Below are 24847 nucleotides of genomic sequence, written 5' to 3'. Positions count from 1 at the left end.
TGCCTTTGGCCCAGGGCGCGATCCTGGAGACCCGGGATCGAATCCCACGTCGGGCTCCCGGTGCATGGAGCCTGCTTCTCCCTCTGCCTGTGTCTCTGCCTCTCTCTCTCTCTCTGTGGCTATCATAAGTAAATAAAAATTAAAAAAAAAAAAAGAAATGGGATATAAGATACATGTATTTTTTCTTTGATTGGTCTTTTGATTTTGTATGCTTAGACTTTTGACATGCATAAACATTTAATTGTTGGTGGGCATATTTAATTAATCTTAACATCTTTGTCTTCTGTACTTTGTGTTATTATTGCAAAGGTCTTCCTTATTTCAGTATTACAAAATAACTACCTCAGGTTTCACCAAATATTTTTTTATCCTTTTTTTTGGAAATAGGTGTAGATTTATAGGAAACTAAAGTTAGTACAGAAAGATTCCATGTACTCTCTTTGCTCAGTTCCCCCAACCACCAGGTATTTCTATGGTTTTAGTTTTTGTGTTGAAATTGTTGATGCATCTGACATTTTTTTGTATAAGTTGAGATATGGATTCTAATTTATTTTTTTCCACTTGGTTACCTATTCAACCTAACATTACTTACTGAATAATCTATATTTTCTCCAGTAATCTAAAATGAATATATATCAATCATATGCTAAATTCCTAAGTATACTGGTCAGTTTTTTAAATATTTAAAGTGCCACAACTTGCAGAGAAGCTGAAATGTCATTGTGTATTTTTCCAAGAGCTACGTGTTGGGGTGATCAGGGCAGGTCCTCTTTCAAAATCGTATAATGGCATAGTTTGGCCGATTCATCTAGAATTGACTTTGTGGTGTTGTGGGTTGTGCTAGGATACAAGTGAGTAACATTCACTTCTTAGCCTCTAAGAGTGCATCTAAGCTTATTGATCCCAATCTGTTAAGGTAATACCATATGTAGCACTTAAGCCTAACCATGCAGTTCATCCTTACAAAACCTTTCCAAGGGGTTTATCCTCGTTTTGTAGATAAGAAATAGAGACTCAGAAAGATTGGAACTGCCTAGACCTCAGGTCATAGAGCAACTTGGGGGAACTCAGATTCTGGCCTTGTGATTGGCATTGATTGGCGTTATCACACTGTATTCCAGGACATGACTCACATCTCTTCCTGAGATGCCTCTTCACTCCATTGATCTGAAATAAAAACTCTGGGCTAGAGCATAACTCCTTCTCTGCTTTAGCAAACTTAAAGGCTGTGACCATTTTTAGCTCCTCCTTTTCAGTGGAAGGGTAGGGAAAGACAGATGACTTTTCTAAGACTTCTCTGACTTCACTCTGAACAAGGCTAAGGGAAAAATATAATACTCATTTGCCCATCTAGTTATGTGAGTTTAGGGACTTAGATAATTTAGATAATTCTTAAATTCTTACCCAGATCTGTGATTCTAGTTATATATATTTTAATCTTGCTCATATTTTCTGTAGTTTTATGTTCTTGTATAGAAGGGAGTGAACAAAAGCATTTAAAGAATGACAAGTATTTTCATGTGGGTTATTTAGAGGGAAAACATGTTAGAAATGCTTTAATCCAATTAGAAATCACATCTGTTAGGAGAAGTCATGTAGGCTGGTTATTGTATAATATAAAAGTACTCTGGATTTTAGTTCATTACATTAGTCTGCTTGAAAATACTTAAAGGCCACCACTTAAAATTCTGTATGTGCTTTGAAGCTAAGGTTATCAGGTCACACACCCTTTTAAGATCCTCTAGGTTCTTGTTAGCTACAGTGTAGTCCATGTGATGCTTTAGAATTTAGGTTTTAGGATCAGTAAAGCAGGTGGGTCTCCAGCTCTGAATTTTCCACTTAAATGTTAAGAATTATTGCTGTAGCAAAGTAAGGTCTTCCAGATAATTTTGCCCACTTCTCTTGGAAGCTGTGTCTGGAGTCTCCATGGACAGCCCTCAGACTGGCCAATTTGGATACCTAGATACAAAAGTCATTTAGTGTGCTTGGAAGGGAGAAATATATTCTTAGGGCATAAGTGAGTTAATGCAAGGCCAGCCACACTCAGGAAACTGATGTATAAACTAGAATCACCCTGTCATTCATTTAAGACTGGTTATGTATGTAGACAAAGTGAAGATTGGGCAAAGTTGCAAGTAGGTAATTCTGCTTAGGAGATCCAGGTCTAGGTGAGAAAATTGGTGAAATGAAAGTAAAAAGAGCTTGATGAATCTTGTTCTTCTCTCTAGAGCTCATTCTCTTTTGAAACCATCACCCTGCTCACCCTTCTGTTCAGTGCTAGAAAATTCTGGTGAGTAATCACAACTGTGTTTGGGGGATTTTTTTTTTTTTTAAGATTTGTTTATTTCAGAGAAAAGGAATTGTGAAAGAGGAGAGCAGAGGGAGAGAAAGTCTTAAACAGATTCTCATGGAGCCCGATACAGGGCTCGATCCCACGACCCATGAGATCATGCCCTGAGCTGAAATCAAGAGTCAGACACTTAACCCACTGAGCCACCCAGGCACCCCTGTGTGTTTGACATTTTAAAGAGACTTCTGCCTTATGGTTTGCATTGTTTCACATCAGCTTCTATAATTTTAATATAACTATCATAATCTACTAAAGTTCACTCACCATGTAAATTTTAAATTATTTCTTTTATATGAAGGGTGGCAGCTAACTGCTAACAATAGGCAGGCTGTCTTTCTTTCCCCATCTATTATATGGGCAGGCCTCTTCGTGCAACGACTTTTGGCATTAACGTCTCTGTGAGGGTGGGTGGTTCACACTTTTAGATTTTGTTCCTGAATTTGGAGATTTGTCTCACTAAAAGACTTGAACTTTCTTTCCCTGAGTTTCTATCCTTTCCTCCTTTTTGAAATTTTTCTGTGTGGTGGACTAGGGAGATTAACACAAAGGAGGAATACAAGCAAGGTCAGGTGTAAAAGTCTCAGCTGGACTAGTCTGTGTTAACTTTTTTTATTAGATATCCCCAGGTTACATTTCTACAGGATACACCAGCCTTGCTCCTACTTATCCTTTCAACAATATGCTCAGACATGACTTCCTCCAGAAAGACTTTCTTTATCTCTGCCCATGACTGTAGCTACCAGGCTGGATTAAGTACCATTTCCTCTTTGTTACAAAAACACTCTAGGCTCATTGCTCTTGTAGAGCATATGCTATATAACTGTTTACTTGTATATGAACTCCAAGAAGGCAAGCACTCCATTTAGTCTACATTTTAAAAATAACTCCACTGAGATATAATTCACATACCATGCAATCCACCCATTCAAAGTGTACAAATCAGTGGTTGTTAGTATGTTCACAAGGTTGTACAGCCAGTACTGCAATCAGATTCAGAACATATTCTTCACCACCAGAAGAAACCCAGTGCCCATTAGTAGTCACTTTTCACTACCCCTTCCAATTCCCCAGCCAAGTAAATTACCAGTCTACAGTCTGTTTCTATGTTTTACCTTTTCTGGACATTTCATGTAGATGAAAGCATATGATAGGGATGTCATGTGACTTGCTTCTTTTACTTAGCATGTTTTCAGGGTTCATCCATGTTGTTGCCTGAATCACTACTTCATTCCTTTTATTGCTCAATAATATTTAATTGTATGGATATGCCACATTATATTTATTGGCTCTGCCGGTGGGTATTTGGGTTGTTTCTACTTTTTGATTGTTATAAATAATGCAGCTATGAACATTTAGATACAAGTTTTTTATGGACACATGTTTTCAGGTCTCTTGGTGATATATACCTAGGAGTAGGCTCATGTGGTAACTATGTTTAGTAATTTGGTGAACTGTCAAACTGTTTTCTCTGGTGGCTGCACCATTTCCAAATCCCAACAGCATTTGTATGAATGTGTGAATGTTCCAACACCTCTGTTGTTCTTATTACAGTCATCCTAGTGGGTGTGAAGTGGTTTTCTGGTCCACTTTTGAATCCCCAGCACGGGGCCTACTATGGGGCTAACAAACATTGGTTGATTGGCTTTCTTTTTTGGCCATCTTGCTCCTCTTACCACCCTCAATACTGGAGAGCTGGGTGCTAGAGGAGATGAGCATAGACTAGAGTCCTGTTAAATTTTGAACAGTTGCTCTGGAACCTAATAACTGTGTGATTGGGAACAAGTTACTTCTTTGAGCTTCAGTTTCCTTATCTGTAACATAGAAATAATGATATCTCTTTCATAGTGTTGCTATGAAGATTAAATAGATAATACGAATGAAACACCTAGTCTAGTACTTGATGCAGAGCCCTGGATAAGTGGGTGCTGTTGTTATTCTCTCGGATAACTTGGATGGCAACTGGCTCTCCCTTGCCTCAGGAAATAGAGGCAACATTTTATTTCAGATGTGCCTGAGGTTGCGCTGCCAATGGTATGTGAGGTCAGCTCCCTTTGATTTTTCAAGAAGACTCCCTCCTCATAGGATCTGTTAACACCTTTTTGGTTTTTGAGCAATACTCCAAGACTCCTGAGGCCAGATGAGAAAGCTGATTATCATCTCTGGTTCTGCTTCTTCCCTATGAATTCCTACTTAAGCTTTAACCAGCTGTTGAAGCTTGCATTATTTGCTTGCATCTTTTAGCTCATTATTAAAATGGTATCCTTTTCTGGAGTACCAACTTTTAAAACTTTAACCAAGACAACTTTTTCATTGCAAAAATCCCCAGTAAGGGTTTCAGGTTGTCACAGGTTGATTTGGGCAATGGAGGAAAGTCTTTCTGACCTTTGTCAGAAAAAAGGTCTGCCTTGCCTAGTAGAACTTGTTGCTGCCTTGCTTTTGAACCTTTTGGGCAATTTATGAAAGCAGAGGAACTGCTTTCATCTGAGGCACACAGTGGCAAAGTTCCCATGGCAGGAAGTGTTTGTTCTCACCAATCTTCTAATATAGTAGTCACAAGGGAGATGATAATTTGTTTTACTTGTTTGTGCTTTATTGTAATTTCATAATTGTGTCACTGTTTTTACCTGAGAGCTAAGTCTTTAAGAGAAAAAAGTGTGACACACTTGCCCTTAGGGATCTTCTTTATTCAGCCCTGAACTGCCTGTCCAGTTCTGCCTGTCTACTGCTTCTCCTTACAGATCCTCATGTGCTAAAACTGAGCTCATGGCCTGTGAATAAGTACCCTCTGAAGTTTCCAAGTCCCTATTTTAGTAAGAAGAAAAAATGTGATAGTAACAAAACCAAACAGTTGATGACTTTTGGGGTTGGGAGGGGCTGGTAGGGACAGGTGAGAAATAGCTTACTGGAAAAAAAGGGAAAAAGGGGGAGTGTTTAACATCAGAGTAGAAGAGAGTGGTGGGAAGTAAATTTGAATGGAGAAAGTGGACTCAGATAATGGAGCTAACAACTTGGGACTTGATGTGATTTATAATAGGGTGTCATTGTAGGTTCTGGAAGAGAGGGAAAAGAAGATAAAGCCGATATGTTGGGATGAATTTTTTTCTGGTAACAATATTAACCATAAGCATGAATTTAAAGAAATAAGAGTGTAGGCAGGAGTTATCCAGGCCCAGTTGCAGTAATACAGGTGTTCAGTGGGGTTCTGGTTGTTAGCAGGGAGAATGGTGGGGAAAAGTTTCATCTAAGAAAAGTCAGAGAATTTTTAGTAGCTCACAGGTTAGAGGCGAAAGAACAGAGTCAAACATGATTGTCATATTGTGGATCAGAAGAAATGTCAAGCCATTAACATCAGTGTTGGGTAATGAAACCAGTTGGTGGCAAGAGTTGGACAAGATGAATTCCTTTTGGGATTAGTTAGGTTTCATGCGATGGTGGAATGTCCAAGTTACAATGTTTATTGGCAGTTCAGAATGGTGGACTCTGGCATAGGTACAGGGTTGGGGTTCAGAGTATAGATTTGGGATGTTACCATAGTAGTAGGAGCAAGTAGATTTAAAAAAAAAAGAAAAAGAAAGAAAAGAAAAGGGGAAAAATGCCACAGATTGAGAGGAGAAACCACCAGTGTGGGAGTATGAAGAAAAAACTCAGCAGAACAAAATGATGAAGGGCTGATCAATGGATAGGCATGAGGCCAATTAGAAGAGTGCTATGTCCTGAAAGCCAAAGTCAGGACTTAAGAAAGGAAGGAGAGATCAGCAGTGTGGGGCTGCAGGGAAATCAGGGTTAGATATGAACTCTGGAAAAGTCTTTCTTTGAGTTTAGCAAGAGGGAGGACCCTAATCTTTGTGTACAACTCCATTGAAAGAGGACACCTTTAACCAAACAAAATGATTGTCTGAGGACAATCACACCCTCCTCTAAGCATCACTTAGAGGTGATGGGGTCCAGAATCCCCACTGTTATACATCACAGTTATTTTATCTATTCAGGAACAATCTCTTCCCCTTATTTTATCATCATATGCCTATTCTTAGTTTTTCCACTTAGATTGTCTGCTCCAGCCTGGTGAGGGGCTCTTTCCTGCTGATATTGATTTACTAACATAGGTGACAAACAGTTGAACTTTGTCCTATCACAACCCATGTTTTCTAATGAAAAGTAAGTATATGACAAACAATAAGTTTTGCTCTCCATTGTCCAACTTATTGGCAAGGATCCCTTTGTTATTTTGTGCTCTTTCCTTGCCTTTCAAGATAAGTTTTTGTTGTTTATATTTCTCATCTTTGCTTTTTTTCTAGGGCTTGTCTTAGGTTAAGATTGAGACTAGGTAAATAAAGCAGTATTCTAATAGAGAATAAAGGGGCGCTGGGGTCATAAGAAGCGTAGGATGACAATGGTGGCTTGGGGAAGAGGTTTTACAGAATTAAGGAAGAGATTGCCTTGTTACTATCCTTAAAACATAGTTCAGCCTTCTGAGAGCTCCACGAATGATGTTTGAGTGAGAGATGTAAATCAACACACTTAATATAAACATGGTTCAGAATTATAGTTCTAAATTTTATTTGGAAGAATCATAACTTTATAGCTCAGATGACACATTGGAAGAAATCCAAAGAATATTGCATCTATCTTTTTTTTTAATATTGAATCTATTTTGCATGGGGAAAAAGTGGAAGAGAGAAGGTGAAATCCTTCATAGTTTAAATGGTGTGGCTTAGTGGTAGGGCTGCATTTTTATATAACAATTGATTATTTCAGCTATTGAAGTCTATCAAAAAGAAGTTCTAGATGACAAAAAAGTAGCAAGCTACTATGCTATATGGATATCTGAAATTTGAAAATTTGTAGGTGATAAGTATCTTGTAGGAAGCTATTCTGAAAAAGATGTTGTATGGCCTTAGTTACTCTGAAGATTTTGTGCTTATTTATGCCAGAATTATTTTCATGGTTTTTATTTCACTTTAAAAATTTTTAGATATATACAGGATTTATGTTTGGTCAAATGAGGGATACACAGTAAACAAAGGATAAGGAAACATTTTTATGTACAATTTGATTAATTACAAATTCTTCAAACTTTGCAATACTCTGTCTTTTGATTTACTGCCCAAAAGGGAAAACACACCAAATTTCTGGGAAATTTACATTACTAATAGCAAAGAATGTGTTTCTGATAAATCCTATGTATAGCAGTACTGAATTTTGGCACCTTTTGTATTTTTGCAAGTAAACCTTGAAGGTTTAGGTTACCCAGGCCCCAATTTCTGAGCTCCTGATCTTCATTCTTGGTATTTCATTATTCATTAGCCTTTCTAACAAAGTATAGTGGGAAAGAGAGAGAAAAAAACTCAAATTAGTCCTGCTACTTATCAGGAACCAAGTTGAATGAATTAACAGACACTGAAGCTAATAAAGAGAAATCTTAGAATTCCCAGTACACTAGCTCAACAATACTATCTTCTAGACTGTGTTATACATAATATTAAGCATACAATGTAAAAGTATATATTTATAGTATATGTAAACTATAGTATATGTACATATATTATGGTATACAGTATTATATAATTATTACTAATTATAGCATTATAGTATACATGCATGTTATATAGTATATATGTATTATAACATATAATACATATATACGTGTATATATATACATATATATATACACACACACACACACACACATACTCTAATGCATATGTCTCTCTTTAAGTCATGAGGATTTAGTTAATGGTCATAAATTCAATGAGTAAAATGCAACTAATCTTATCCTTAGAGTTAAAAAAAAAGTACAGCTGACCTTAATGAAAATTCATTCCTCAAGTTTCTCAGAATCAAATCCTATTAAAGGAAATCTTTTGAGAAGATCAAATATAGCCTTTTAGTAAAAGTCAAAAGTACAAGCAGTATAAAATTAAACAGCAAAATGATGAAAAGTTGACATTGTCACGTGAGTTATTTACAGATATATATGACTTATCAGCTTATGCTTATAACTTAATTTTGAAGGTCAGAAAGTTGGGTCTCCTGCTAGCCAGTGCAACAAAGTTTGATCATCAGTTATGATAGTTTTCTATACTTATTAATTAATACCTTAGACATTCCTTGCTTTACCACCCCTGGGTTAGTCATGTATAAAGTATAAATTTGTATACAACAGGGGCACCTGGATGGCTTAGTCAGTTAGCATCTGTTGTCAGCTCAGGTCATGATATCAGGGTCCTGGGATTGAGCCCTGGGTCTGGCTCCCTATTCAGTGGGGAGCCTCCTTCTCCCTCTCCCTCTGCCGCTTGCCCTGCTTATGCGCGCGCTCTCTCTCTCAAATAAATAAATAAATAAATAAATAAATAAATAAAAATATTTTTAAAAATTTGTATATAACATCACTTCCATCCTGCTCCACAAGAGCTTATGAAGTTTTAGGTGATGTAAGACAAGTTTACAAGCAACATAAAATGCATTATGATGACTACCAGATATAGAAGTACGTGCATGAGTGAGAACCAGAATATTAACAAACAATGTGGCATGGATATCAGATAGGATGCCAGCCATGAAAAACTGACCTGGCTGTCCCAGTGCCGAAAAGCAGAATATCGGTACTAGTTATATATACTGTGCTGTAGGATTGTATATAATTTGTATAATTTAGTAATTGATTCACCTGAATAATAAATATATGGTCCTAGACTAATCTGTCATTGGTTATAGACAGAACAATATTTCTAACATTATGAATTTTCCATAGAGTCTCTTTCAGCAGAAGTTGGGATAAGCTACGGAGTAGGCTTAGAAACACCCGTGTGTGAAAAGGCTTTAATGAATGGATGAACTCACCTTCTGCTTTCTCCTTTTGTATGGAATTCTAATGTCAGGTTCCTCACCCATGAATGTGAAATGAAGGTGTGTATTAAGTATTAATACGTAGCAGGAAGAGGATCCTAGGGGCACTGCCCTAGGTTGGGCCAACTTGTTTCCATAGTTCTATCCCAAAACATTTTTCTTTATGCTATAAGAAATGCTTTATTTCATTTTCTTAAGTACCTGTAACACTCAGTTAAACACTCATTTGTGTTAACAGTACTGCTTTTTTTGTTTTTTTAAAGAAACCAGAAAGTAAGAGTGCAGTGTTTACCTAAGCATGATTGAAAGCCCATCGGAATGAGATTGCCATGGCAATGGGGCGGGGGGAAGAGTGGGGAGAGTGGAAGCCCTAGAAATATGCCTTTTCAATAAGTATCTCAGGAAAGTCTAATGCACATTAAAGTTTGAGAATTATTCTCTTATTCTAATTAACGATGAAATTGTTTTTTTTTTTCCAGTATCTAGCCAACTTGAGTTGCAATTAATAAATTGACTTTTCTGTTTATTGTTTGAAGGATTAGGTAATTGTATACTTGGAACATTTTTGGTGGGGGTAAGGCCTTGGTAGATAGTTGTATTGGGGGATTTAGGGCAGAATGCCCTGGGAATAAGATGTACCCAAATATAGTTTATCTTGAGGACCTAGGAAAGGTACTCTCTTCTTCTGCTGTGTGAGAAATCTCTCTTTCTCAGAGCCAGAACTCCAGCTAAAACTATATATATTCACTTTGTGGGCTAAATCAGTATTTGTGGCTTTTCTAGAAAACTAAGTGTCCATTATTATTTCGTTTTGATGCAATACTTTGAATTTCCCAACAAATGAAATATAAATGCACTTTAGAAATCCAGCTTCTTACAGGTGAGGTCAAGGTGTTGAAATAGAGACTTTTTGTTGCCTGACTCCATGCAGATGCGGCCAGGGCATCGCTTCGTTTTCTTCCTACTTTGTTCTGACTTCTGAAATCCAAATTCTCATCTAGGCATATACACACACATATTTACACAATTTCAGCCTCTCCTCTACCACCACCTTTTCCTGGTCCTACAAATGTATTTAGGATGTTTCCATGTTTAAAATAAATCTTTCACTCTACCAACTTCTATCTCCTTCCTCCTATAAATAAGTATCTTGAGTAATAGCATGGAATAGGAAAAAGCCGAGAAGTCATTAGAGCTGAGAGTTGGGCCCAGCTCTTTTTTGGAAAAATTTTCAGAGCTTTGGTCCACACAACTGGATCAACGCTTGGGGTCCCGCCAGCTTAAATCTTCCTCAAGGATAAAATTTATATATATTTAGACAAACTAGTTTCAATTACTCCTTAGCCCTAGAGACCTAGATTTGATTTTTACCACTCAACTGTGCAGTATACTTAAAAGAGTTTCCAGGTTATGTGTTAGTTTCAGAATTCATTAGTCTTTTTCTCCATTTTAATTCATTCAACACTAGAGAATGAGTTTTCCTCCATAGCTTCTTGTACACTACCAATACTAGCTGTTTAACATTCTTTTCTTTCTTTCTTTTTTAAAAAAGATTGATTTATTTATTTGAGGCAGGGGAGGGGTAGAGGGAGAGATAATCTCAAGCAGACTCTGCACCAAGCCCAGAGCCCAACTGGGGGCTGGATCCCACAATCCTGAGATCATGACCTAAACTGAAACCAAGAATTGTTCTTAACCAACTGCACCACCCAGGCACCCCTTTTCTTTCTTTCTTTCTTTCTTTCTTTCTTTCTTTCTTTCTTTCTTTCTTTCTTTCTTTCTTTCTTTCCTTTCTTTCTTTCTTTCTTTCTTTCTTTCTTTCTTTCTTTCTTTTCTTTCTTCTTTCTCTTTCTTCTTTTTTTTAAAAGATTTATTTATTTATTTATTCATGATAGACAGAGAGAGAGAGAGAGAGAGAGAGAGAGAGAGAAAGGCAGAGACACAGGCAGAGACACAGGCAGAGGGAGAAGTGGGCTCCATGCTGGGAGCCCAATGTGGGACTCAATCCCGGGACTCGATCCCGGAACTCCAGGATCGTGCCCTGGGCCAAAGGCAGGTGCTAAACCGCTGAGCCACCCAGGGATCCCTTTTCTTTCTTTTCTAAAAAATATTTTAAAGTGGAACTTTCAGATATGCAGAAAACTACAGATATATAATTAATATCCAATGGGTACCACCATGTTTCCTCAAAAAGTATCAACATTTCATCATTTTCTTAATATGATTTTTTAAAGAAAAAAATCATCTTTTTCTCATAAATAGTATATACTCATTATAGAGGATTTAAACAGTGGAGGACAACACAAGGAAAAAAATTTTTTTTTCAATAAATCACCTCAAATCCAACCACCCAGAAATAGTATGTTATAATAATCATAGAAATAATATCATTATTAGATGTTATTATTATATCAACATCATTCAGGTATATTTTCTAGGTGTGAATAAGATAAAATGCTGGTTCTGGGTGACTAGCTGGATAACTAGACAGAGTTTTACAAAATTAGTCATTCATTCTACTTGTAATAAAAACATATTAAATTTAATTCTGATTGACTGTATGAGGCAAAAAAGAAACTGAAGTGAACCTGAGGAGATTGCTGAAATTTAAACAAATATTTTCCCAAACAGACAGGTTTCTTTTTCTTTTTTTTTTAAGATTTATTTATTTATTTATTTATTCAGAGAGAGAAAGGCAGAGACACAGGCAGAGGGAGAAGCAGGCTCCACGCATGGAGCCTGACGTGGGACTCGATCCCAGGTCTCCAGGATCATACCCCGCTAAACCGCTGCGCCACCGGGGCTGCCCACAGATAGGTTTCTTAAATGAGTCCTTAAATTGTGAAAAGAGATTGTGAAATCGTGTAAAAAGGTTGGAGTTAATTCTCTAAAAAAAAATATTTTAGGGACTCCTGGGTGGCTTAGTGGTTGAGCATCTGCCTTCGGCTCAGGGTGTGATCCCAGGGCACTGGGATCAAGTCCTGCATCAGGTTCCCCCCAGGGAGTCTGCTTCTCCTCTGCCTATGTCTCTACCTCCCTCTCTGTATCTCTCATGAATAAATAAATAAGATCTTTAAAAAAAACCATTTTAGACAATCATGATTTGGGGCCATATTTAGACTCACTAATATAAAATATGAGGATACTGGCATCTCACATTTCTTTCCCCTTCTTTCTTCCCACCTTCAGATATGTGTCTTAAGTTATTTTAATTTGAGAAGGCGGTATAATGTAGTGATTAGTGGAGCTTGGTTCAATGACCAGACCACCGGGTTATTCAACACTCTGTCTTGGTTTTCCTCATCTGTAGAGTAGGATAGAGTTGTTGGTGAATGTACATGAGTTGATTGACATAAAGAATCAGCTGTATAATAAGCATTCATTAAACATTATTTGTAGTCAGTTATGGCTTTATGTTAGAGGGATTTACAGTATTTGCATTCTGTTCTGTAATCCTGATATTCTTTCCATGTTTAAATGGGTTCTGCACACCAAATGGGTCTTTTTGAAAGGCCTTCTCTATTCCTGAATTTTTTTATTCATCTCTAAATTGTCTTGATTTTATTATCATATAGTTTTTTTCAGGAAAGCTGATGGATGTTATATTCCCTAAGTTCTTCCATTTTTGAAGAAGTATTTCTGCTGCCTTTATTCCTGGGTTATACTTTGTTTCTCTCAAAATTTTGTATTAATTCACTTATTGTTGAATGTTGCTTTAAAGAAGTCTGATGCAGCCTAAATTTCTTTCCTTCTATACATGATTTGCTTTTGGGGGTTTTTAAAAATCTATACATGATTTGCTTTTGGCGGTTTTTGAAAATCTTTTTAATTTATATTCAGTAAGTTGTAAATCCATTGTTTTTTAGCCAATAGTTCTGTGAGATTTGATTCATAGAATCAGGTAACCACCATCAGAGTTAAGATACAGATACTTCTATCACCCTAAAACATTTCCTTGTGTTGTGCTTTGTAATCACCCCTCCTTCCAAACTCCATCCCCTGGCAACCACTATGTTCTCTCATTATAGTCTTGCTTTACTCAGAATGTCATAAATGGAATCATGTAATATGTGATCTTTTGAGTCTGGTATATTTTACTTAGCATAAACATAACTGAGATTGATTCATGTTGTGAATATCAGTAGTCTCTGTTTTTATTGTTGAGTAGCAGCATTTCATTGAAAGGATATACCACGGTTTGTTTATCCATTTGTTAGTTGTAGAATATTTGGGTTGTTTACAGTTTGGGGTGATTATGAATAAAGTCACTATAAACATTTGCATATAGGTTTTTATGTGAATATTTTCTAGATATGTTTAATTTACCTTCTATAAAGATTCTTTCTCCAAATAAGATCACATTCGGATGTACTGGGAGTTTGAACTCAGCATACGAATTTTAAGGGGATACAGTTTAATGTATAATACTTGACTTTTTCACCAATACCACAAATCTTATCTGCCACAAGCCAGGCACCTGTCTAGGCACTAGGAACACAAAGATAATGAGGCTCAGTTTCTTCCCTTTTGATGAATGGAAAGATAAGAATTAATAAACAGGCATCTGCAATATTACACAATAAGTGCTATCATATATAAGACAGCTTATTATGAGAACATCTCCATGAGACACCTAATCCTGACTGATTAAATCGGAGATGACATCTCAGAGGAAGTGATGTTTATGTTGGATCCTTCCCAATAGGATGCAATAGCTGCATAATTGCTCTCCCTACTTCCAAACCACACCTACAGTTACCCAGCCCTGGACTCTGCCACCCAGGTAATCTTTCCAAGTACCACCTTAGTTGAGACATTCCCTGGTTGAGAAACCTCTAATGACTCTTCATCATCAACAGAACAAACCCCAAAAAATTCTTTGTCCTGGCTTTTGGTGCCTCCACAGTCAAGTACCACCACTGGAATCTGCTGTTCTTGTTTTGATCTTTCTTTTCTTCCCTTCCATAATTCTGTGCATTACCAGAATATACTAACAAATATTTTGGAAATGCGCTGGGAGCTCTTCTATAATTTTATGAAGGCAGACTTTTGTTTTGTTTTCTTTATATCACTGGCACCTAAAACAGTGCTGGACATGTAACAGATACTTAAGAATATTGTTTGATAGAAATGCATCCAACATAGGAGTACAAAATATAGAAAGCAAATATTAACAGACCTAAAGGGGAAAAATGACTGCAATATAATAATAGTAGGGGATTTTAACATCCCACTTGATCGATGGATATATTAGACAAAATTAATAAAGGAACATCAGCCTTGAATAACACATTAGACCAGGTGGACTTAATAGATATATACAGAACATTCCATCCAAAAGCAGCAGAATACACATTCTTCTCAAGTGCATATGGAACAATTCCAGGATGGATCACATGTTAGGCCACAAAACAAAGTCTCAATAAATTCAAGAAGATTGGAGTCCTATCAAGCACATTTTGTGACCATAATGGTATGAAACTAGAAATCAGGTATAAGAAGAAAACTGGAAAACTACAAATACCTGGAGATGAAACAATATGTTACTGAACGACTACTGAGTGATAAATCAAAGGAGAAATAATAAAAACACTTAGCATGAAAATAAAAATACAACCTACCAGAACCTTGGGATGCAGCAAAACTGTTCTAAGAGGGAAGTCCAAAGCAATACAGGCCTACTTCAAGATCAAGAGAAATCTCAAACAATTTAATTTTATACTGAAGGGAAGTAGAAAAAGAATAAATGAAATCCAAAGTTATTAGAAGGAAGGAAATAATAAAGATCAGAGCAGAAATAAATGAAATGGAGACAAAAGACAAAAAAGGTCAATGGAACTAAGCTAGTTCTTTGAAAAGATAAACAAAATTGAAAGACCTTGAACTAGACTCACCAAGAAAAAGAGGGTGCAAATAAAAAAAATGAGAAAGAAGGGGCACCTGGGTGGCTCTGTTGGTTAAATATCTGCCTTCAGCTCAGGTTTTGATCCTGGGGTCCTGGGATCGAGCCTCACATCAGACTATTTGCTTAGCAGGATGTCTGCTTCCCCCTCTCTCTCTGGTGCTCCCCCTGCTTGTGCTCTCTCGCTCTGTCAAATAAATAAATAAAAATCTTTAAAAAAATAAAATTAAAAAGAGGTTACAACTCATACCATAGAAATACAAAGGGTCATAAGAGACTACTATGAATGATGTACACCAAAGTTGAACAGTCTAGAAGAGATAAATTCCAGGCATTTAGTCTTCCAGACTGAATCAGGGAGAAATAGAACATCTTAATCAACTCATTGCTAGTAAGGATATTGAATCATTCATCAAAAGCTTTCCAACAGACAAAAGTCCAGGAACAGACAGCTTCACTGGTGAATTCTACCAAACATTCAAAGAAGATTTAATACCTATCCTTCTCTAATTCTTCCAAAAAATTGAAGAGGAGGGAAGGCTCTCAAACTCATTTCACAAGGCCAACTTACCCTGATACCCAAGCCAGAGAAGGGTTAATAACCCTTATAGACCTAGATACAAAAATGTTAAGAAAATGTTAGCAAACTGAATTCAGTGATGAAGTAAAATGATCATACCCTGTGATCAAGTGGAATTTACCCCAGGGATGCAAAGATGTTTCAGCATCCACAAATCAATCAATGTGATACAGCATGTTAACAAAATGAAAAGTAAAAATTATATGATCATCTCAGTAGATTGACAAAAAGCAATTGACAAAATTCAATATCCATTTATTATAAAAACTCTCAACAAAGTGGGTATAGAGAGAACATATCTCAACATATATAAATTCCATATATTAAAAACCCATAGTTAATATCATACTTAACTGTGAAAAGCTGAAGGCTTTTCCTTTAAGGTAAATAACAAGACAAGGATGCTCACTAGCCCCACTTTATTCAACATAGTATTAGAAGTCCTACCCACATCACCTAGTAAAGAAAAAATAAAAGGCATCCAAACTGGAAAGGCGGGAGTAAAACTGCCACCATTTGCAGATGACATGATACTGTGTATAGAAAACCCCAAAGACTCCACCAAATAAGCTACTAGAACTGATCAATGAATTAACTAAAGTTTCAAGATACAAGCTTAGTGTGCAAAAATCTGTTGCATTTTTTACATACTGATAACAAAATATCAGAAAGAGAAATCAAGAAAATGTTACATTTAAATCACATCAAAAAGAATAAAATGTGAAGGAATAAATTTGACTAGGTGAAAGATCTGTACACTGAAAAGTATAAGGCACTGAAGAAAGAAATTGAAGGTATCCTGTGCTTATGGATTGGAAGAATTAATATTGTCCAAAGCAATCTACAGATTTAATGCAATCCCCATCAAAATTACAATGACATTTTTCACAAAGCTAGAGCAAATAATTATATTTGTATGGAACCACAAAAGACCCTGAATAGCCAAAACAATCTTGAGAAAGAACAAAGGCAGAGATGTCACACGCTCAGATTTCAAACTATACGACAAAGCGGTAGTAATCAAAACAGTATGGTATTGTCATAAAAACAGACATATTGATCAATAGGACAGAACAGAGAGCCCAGAAGTAAACCCACACATATATGGTTAAAGGCGTCAAGAATATATGATGGGGAAAAGACTGTCTCTTCAATAAATGGTATTGAGAAAACTGGGCCACGATCTTACACTTTATGTAAAAATCAACTCAAAGTGGATTAGAGACATGAATGTAAGATTTGAAACCATAATCCTCCTAGAAGAAAAAATAGGCAGTAAGCTCCTTGACATCAGTCTTAGCAATGTAGTTTTTGTTTGTTTGGTTCTGACTCCAAAGGCAAGGAAACAACAACAACAAAAAAAGTAAACAAATGGAACTTTTTGTTCATTGAGTATCCAATTCTTGGTTTTGGCTCAGGTGGTGTTCTTGGGGTCCTGAGATCAAGCCCCACATCAGGTTCTATGGGGGGAGTCTGCTTTCTCTGTCCCTCTCCTTCTGCCACTTCCCTGGCTCACTTGCTCTCTCTCTCTAAAATAGATAACTTTTTTTTTTTAAAGGCTTTTACAGAGTGAAGGAAACCATCAACAAAATGAAAAGAGAACCTACTTAATGGGAGAAGATATTTGCAAATCATGTATCTGATAAGAGATTAATATACAAAATGTATAAAGAACTTTTACAACTCAACAACAACAACAACAAAAATGAACAATCCAATTAAAAATGGGCAGAGGATTTGAATAGATATTTTTCCAAAGAAGACACACAAATGGACACCAGGGACAAGAAAAGATGCTCAACATCACTAATCATCAAGAAAATGCAAATCGAAACCAAAATGAGATATCACCTTACACCAATCAGAATGGCTAAAATAAAAATGATAAGAAGTAACAAGTATTAATCAGGATGTGAAGAAAAGGAAACCTTTGAGTACTGTTGTGGGAATATAAATTGGTATAACCACTATGGAAAACAGTAGAGAGGTTCCTCAAAAAATTAAAAATAGAGCTACCATATGATCCAGCAATTCTCCTGGGTATTGATCTGAAGAAAACAAAAACACTAATTCAAAAATATATACGTTAATTGCAGCATTATTTATCACTATGTTGAACATCTAAAGCTGATATTGCCTTATCAATTATATTACAATAAATAAAAATCAATCAACCATATCCAGTAAAAAACAAAATAAAACCGATTTTGGAAGCAATCTAAGTGTTCGTCAATGATCAATGTGTAAATGGATAAAGAAGATACAGTGTGTGTGTGTGTGTGTGTAACTTGAGGGTATTATGCCAAGTGAAATAAGTCAAACAAGAACAAATACTGCATGATATCATTTATATATGTGGGAGCTAAAAACCAAAACAAAACACAGACTTATAGATAGAGGAAAAAGATTAGTCATTGCCATAGGGAGGGAGATTAGGGGGGTGAAGGGGATTAAGAGGTACAAACTTCAGTTACACAAGAAGTCATGGGAATATATAGCATGAGGAATGTAGTCAATAGCATTGTATTAGGTTTGTAAGGTGAGCGATAGTTGACTAGATTTAATGTGGTAACCATTACACAATGCATACAAATGTCAAATCACGATGGTGCACACCTGAAACTAACATAATATTGTATGTCAATTATACCTTAATAAATAAAGATCAATCAATCCTATCCAGTAAAAATTTAAAAAAGCAATAATATTAGTTGATTAAACAAAGGAATGAGTTTCCCCTTGGAGGTCCCTCTGCTTGCAGTTCATGTCTCTCCTCTCTCCCAGGTGCATGTATTTTTGCCTATTGAAATCTTATTCTCATAGCTCAGGTAATGTATCCTCCCCTCCGCTATGCCTTTCTTCCTGGTCATGTGTGCAGGAGGTGAACCTTCATTCCTAGAAGCTGTAGTACTCTCTGTGAACTGTTTGTGTGACCCTGTGTTCTGCTTTGCATTTTAGGTATCTGTGTAGGCATTTATTTTTCCTGCCAAATCGAAAGTTGTTTGAATTGAGGGACCACAGTTTTAAAATAATATCGTATCCTGCTCAGCACTTCCTTGCACAATAACAAATGCTCAAAAACACCTTTGGTCTGAAGAAGAAATGAGCCAAGAGAGTATGGCGTTTGTTGGAAAAAAGTAGTGGAGAAGGCCTAAGGGATGGGGTATTTGTTCTGGCCCCTTTGCCTTGTCTTTCTTTCTTTTCTTTCTTTTCTTTCTTTTTTTCTTTCTTTCTTTCTTTCTTTCTTTCTTTCTTTCTTTCTTTCTTTCTTTCTTTCTTTCTTTCTTTCTTTCTTTCTTTCTTTCTTTCTTTCTTTCTTTCTTTCTTTCTTTCTTTCTTTCTTTCTTTCTTTCTTTCTTTCTTTCTTTCTTCTTTTCCTGAGTTTGCAACATTTCAAAATTCTTTCAGCAGATGTTTATCAAGCAACTATTTTACTCAAGGCACTGTTCTAGGACTTAAGTTACAAATAGGAATTAAACTGTCCTTGAGGTATTCCTCAGTTCTTCTGACAGAGAATCAAGTCCTGTTGGTCCTGATGGTCACTTCCATCTGTACATTTTTTTGGATGCTTTTCTGAGACTTATTCATCCCGTCTTCTAGAATCTTTCCTCATGTTGAGGCTATCTGAGGACAGGGTTCCTGTCTTTATTGTCCTGTTCCCTACTGCACCAGACTGAGTTTTTTTTTATTATTATGCAAAAAATTAATTTGTTTAACATTGACAGAATGTGTCTCTACACAAGTGAATTTTCTAGAAAGCTAAAGCATTTTTTTAGTTTTTTTATTTATAAATTTATTTTTTATTGGTGTTCAATTTGCCAACATATAGAATATCACCCAGTGCTCATCCTGTCAAGTGCCCACCTCAGTGCCCGTCACCCAGTCACCCCCACCCCCCGCCCACCTCCCCTTCCACCACCCCTAGTTCGTTTCCCAGAGTTAGGAGTCTTTCATGTTCTCAGACTGAGTTTTATACCTGCTAATGACTTAAGCAGGTTCTCTATTTACCCTAAATGTTCTCTGAGTCTTCTCTAAATTTGCCTCATGTTTCCAGTGTTAAATGCTGAATTGGGACCAGAGACTTGTCAAGGATACTAATGGCTCTGCTTAGATTGAGAAGCCCTCTGGGAAGCCCACAAGAGTGAGAGTAAGCACAATAAATAGCATGTTTAGCATTGTGCTGAAGTTTTACATGATTTATATTTACTGGTGGAGCCTGTTGCTAATATCACTGCTTTCTTGTCCTATTAACATGTTGAAGTTGTTCAAAGAGCATCCAAAGTTTACCTGCTTCTTTGCTCAAACTCAGCAGTACTGATAAAGTTGTAGAGCTCAAGCCCAACAGAAATGTAATCTGAATTAGTCTGCTGGGTCTTGCATGTATAGTTGTCTCTATTAATGGAAAGTAGAGAAGTAGAAATCAAGATGAAACAATGGAATAGTAAGAAATGGAATGTATGGTAAAGATATTTGTTTTGAGATCCTGCTTGACATGGAAATCACAACTCTTAAACCTGACTGAAGGGCAGGCCTGGGTCTATCCATATAGAGAGTGTGTTAGTATGTACTATCATGTCATTGTTACTGGGGGTGAGAAACACTCGTTGCATACCAGTCAGGAAAATGTAAGTTCATGGAAGTGGCATAACGATTACACTTGTGAGTTCAACCCTATGCTGTCCTGTTTATGAATTTGGAATGTGTCATCTGTATCATCAAAGAGACTGTGGCACAAGATAATTATAAATAGCAAATACTTAAAAGTAACTAGAAAGTCTTCTGTGGTGCTGCAAAGAGTGCTTAACTTATTAACCATGTCTTATTTAAACAAACAAAAAAGTCAAGGTTAGCTTATCCTGAGCACCTATCAGCTGTACAAGCAGCACGTAGATGGGCTCACTCTCAGAACTTCAGTCCATGTTAGAAATGTCACTACAGGGAGGTGGGCAGGGGGAATGGGGTGACTGGGTGACGGGCACTGAGTGGGGTACTTGACAGGATGAGCACTGATTGTTAGGCTATATGTTGGCAAATCGAACTCCAATAAAAAAATATTCAAAAAAAAATGTCACTACAGGTAATCTCTTCAAGGCAGTTTCAGCAGACATTGTTTCTCGAAGCTAACCCCCTTTCCTTATTTCAGGCTCCTCTTCCTCTCTGAAGCCCTGTGCTTCCCCATGTCACTGTGGGGTTGCGGTAAATGCAGTACCAATTACCCTAAAGAAGCCACTGGGATCCCAGTCGTTTCTCAGTGCTTGGCTTAGGATGGGATGCACCTCTGGGAAGGGACGTTTCAATGGTTTCTAGGGAGCATGGGGAAGGAGTTGGAAGTTCCTAAAAAGAAGACACAAAGAAAAGACCCCTTTATGGTCTGGATGAAGATGTATGAGAATGTGATATTTGGAATGACTGCCACCATCTTTTCCCACCAAAACAACAAAACTGATAATAATCAACTCAAAAGACCTTTCCCTACCGTTAGACTTCTTTTTCTAGAACTCATCCTTTTACTGCTTAAGCCACTTCAAATTGAGTGTTCTCTTACAGACAAAAATCTCTTCCCTGATACTATAACATTCCTATTTGCAAAACAGGAAGTTAGTTTCTTTATTTGATATTTGTGGTCAGTTTTGTTTGCCTAAAAGACAAGGCTTATATTTGAATTTTCTGTAATTTATTAAAACCTAAGATGTAGCGATGATTTTCCCTTTCCCAGGTGTTTGGGCACTTCAAGCTTATTTCACTCTCAAAATAGGTTAGTTTCCTTCTATCTTGGGTGTATGTGCTGACTAAAAGATCTCCCAGAATTTCACATCTCTTATGGGATGTTTTACATCATCAGAGAACTTTCCAGTATTGATTGCGCCTCCTGTTCCTGCCCTCCTTGACCCAGATGTCTTATCATATCCAGATGACATTCATTAACTGGATCCTTTGTCACGAATTTTAGGCCATTTCCTCATGTTGTGGGTGTTGCTGTCTCTGAGAATGGCTTATACAGCATTTAGAAAGGTTCCCAAACCTGACCCATCACCAGAATCTCCCCAAATACACTAACTGAATCCAGATTTCTTTCCAAGTAATTCTGATTATCTCAGTGGTCTGGCAACCACCAAGAGAAGGGATAGAGGAAGGAGAAAAATTGTAGTGACCTGATACCATACTTCAAGTAAATGGCTCCAAATCTCAGCTGACAAAGTCAGCTATGTAAGAACAAAATTCTTTTCTTTAGAGATTAATTTTTATTTTTTAAATAAAAGTTTCTTTATTCTTTCAGGTGGCAGGAACCTAATTCAAGCAATTCTAAATATGGCTAACCCTCTCCGTCCCCCTCAGCAAGTTAAAACAAGCTTATGTGAGATCAAGTTAGTTGGAAGGAGGAGCCCTTTAGTCCTCGGTGTCCTTTGTCTACACTGCTATCCCCTGAGCTATCCAGGGTCTCATCCCATCAACACTTTGGCCACTTGTCCTCAAAGATCCATGCTGTTGCTAGCTGCATGCCTGCTTCATTTTCTACAGCTTTTCTGTATTTTTTCTGGGTCTGTGGAGGGTAATCAGAAGTGTTTCTGGTGCTCTTGCTCCATGCCAGAGTAAGAGAAACTCTCCATGCCAGATTAAGTCCCCATCATCCCTGTTCCTCCTTTGCCCAGGTAACTGAGCCTGACCACTCCTGCTCTCTCCCATAATCCTACCTGGCACCTAGCCAGGGCTTCTTGTCCTTCTCTTTGAGATTGGCACTAATTGCTTTCCCTCCAACTCTTCCTCCCTCAGTCCTGAAGCTTGCTTTTCTATGGTAGGAGGCATGGAGACCTCAGATGTTTCCTCTCAGATCTCTTGTTTATGTCCTTCGGTTCTTCTGTATGGCTAAGCGCCTAAGCTTTCCTAACTCTAAAACCAGGATAAAACTTTGTTCATCTGCTTTCTGTTGTTCTGTTTCACTCCTGAGATAATTTATACAACCTAGCTATTGAATAGAAATAGAAAAAAAAAGTAGGGGAAGTGATAAAGGAAATCCCAAGAAGAAACATAAATATATAAAATTAAAATAAAATGCAAAATCCCATATGGAAGGTATGTCAAACATGTATTTTTGCTTCTGCAGAGTGTGTGTGTGTGTGTGTGTGTGTGTGTGTATTATAGTACACTCACATACACATGTGTGGTAATTAGCAACATTGAAAATTTGTCATTTGAAAAATTTTGGGTTCTAAATTCACTTTCTTTTCATTGGAGTTCATAGTAGATGATAGAGAAAAAAGACTCAAACTAATATGCTGGAGGGACACCTGGGTGGCTCAGCAGTTGAGTGTCTGCCTTTGGCTCAAGGTGTGATCCCAGGTCGAGAGATCGAGTCCCACGTCCGGCTTCCTGCATGGAGCCTGCTTCTCCCTCTGCCTGTGTCTCTGCCTCTCTCTCTCTGTGTCTCATGAATAAATAAATAAATATTTAAAAATATATTTAAAAAATAAAATAAAATAATATGCTGAAATGTACACATATAAATGAGTGTTTCCTAAGTCACCTGAGGCTACTATACATTTTTCCCACTAATGTTGCTATGACACTAAACATTTCTGGATTTTTTTTTTAATTGTCTTAATGCTACAAAGCATAAGTTGAAAATGTTAGTAGTAAATTACAAGTAAAGCTACTCTGTTGCCCTCTCTTCCTGCTCCACTTAACATGGTGAAGTTCAGCTTCATCCATTTACCTTCAAAATCATTCTTTAAAAAAAAAAGATTTTATTTGTTTATTAGTGGGAGAGAGAGAGAGTGGGGGTGGAAGGTGCAAAGAGAGGGTGAGAGAGACAAGCAGACTCTCCACTGAGCAGGGAGCCCAACTTGGGGCTCCATCCGAGGACCCTGAGATCATGACCTGAGAGCTAAAGTCAGATGTTTAATTGACTGAACCATCGAAGTGCCCCCAGATTCATTCTTAACTTATAATTGGTTTATGACCTGATTTTTAGAAGTCATAGACAAAGATGTTTTTTTTTCCTTTAAAGCCATTTAAATGACATTCTGAAAAACATTGAAATCAATTTGTAAAGAAAAGCTCAAAAATATTTTTGAATGACAGTGTCACTGAAATGTATAATTGCTAAAGTGATGACTCTGAAACAACTATTCTTATCCAGATGAATAAATGTTGCTAGTTTAGTTTAAACCAGTGGTTCCCAACTAGGGATTGGCAACTTGACAGTTTCTCGAAATTTTTTGGTTGTCTCAACTGGGGAGTTTCTTGCATCTAGTGGGTGGAGGCCAGGGTTAGTGCTAAACATCTTACAATGCTTAGGACAGCTTCCCACAGGTAGGAATTGTCTGTCCCCAAGTGCCAGGAGAGCCAAGGTTCAGAAGTCCAGGTTCAAACAATTTTTTTTCAAAGATTTTATTTATTTGAGAGAGAGAGAAAGAGACAAAGCACAAGCAGGAAGGAGGAGCAGGCTCCCCACTGAGCAGGGAGCGGATGTAGGGCTGGATCTCAGGACCCTAGGGTCATGACCTGGGCTGAAACCAGACACTTAACCAACCTAGCCACCCAGATGCCCCATAAATAATTATTTTGTAGTCCATCCTCAAGTTTTAATGTGCTTAAAAGTTTCTGCTCCCCTTCCCCTAGCCTCTCCACTGGGATGGAACAAACTCAGATGCCCAAACCTTCTGTCCATGCTTAGACTCGGGAGCTCTTTGAAGCTTTCTTTCTGCTTACACAGCGGATGGGGGTGGCAGGGGAAACCGGATCCAGGGAGGAAACAGGCAGGGCGGGAGATAGACAGGAAACCCGAAGATTAATATCTAGGTGGAAGTTTCTCTAGCAGTCTTTGACTTCTTCCCGCAATTTTTACTTCTTCTGTCAGCATTTTTTCTTCCCAAAACTCCATGTGGACTCTGGTTTTCTAGCTTCATTACTCAGAGATAGGCTGTCTGACACTTTAAGCTGAAGACCTTTTACGACCCGGTCAGCTGAGGTCCCAACACCCAGCTCTGACTCACTACTGAAACCCCCTTGTCCTCTTCTGGTGAGTCAGCATTGAGGGCCTTTTCCTTTTCCTTTCCAAGCTGGCTCTGCTCTGTCTCCTTAGAAAGCCGTCCGCATTTGAAGGCACATTTCCCTGATCAGTTCTCCGATGAGCCATTGTGATTTCTATGTAATGGCTTGATTTGCC

At 37.4% G+C, this 24847-nt stretch overlaps 1 protein-coding gene across 3 annotated transcripts in view; it reads left to right on the top strand.

Annotated features, from left to right (window-relative positions):
• ELOVL7 (ELOVL fatty acid elongase 7) overlaps positions 1-24847 on the top strand; it is a 75862-nt gene that overhangs the window by 22554 nt on the left and 28461 nt on the right. The window contains exon 2 of one of the 3 annotated variants that reach the window (XM_038530679.1): positions 2229-2290. The exons of the other annotated variants lie outside the window; for them this stretch is intronic. The gene's annotated coding sequence lies outside the window, so the exon portion shown is untranslated. The remainder of the gene's footprint in view (positions 1-2228; positions 2291-24847) is intronic. 3 annotated transcript variants of the gene reach the window in all.

This window comes from Canis lupus, chromosome 2, assembly GCF_011100685.1.
Source record: "Canis lupus familiaris isolate Mischka breed German Shepherd chromosome 2, alternate assembly UU_Cfam_GSD_1.0, whole genome shotgun sequence".
Classification (NCBI taxonomy): domain Eukaryota; kingdom Metazoa; phylum Chordata; class Mammalia; order Carnivora; family Canidae; genus Canis; species Canis lupus.
The sequence above is the reverse complement of the archived record's forward strand: the minus strand, read 5'-3'. Positions and strand labels throughout refer to the sequence as shown.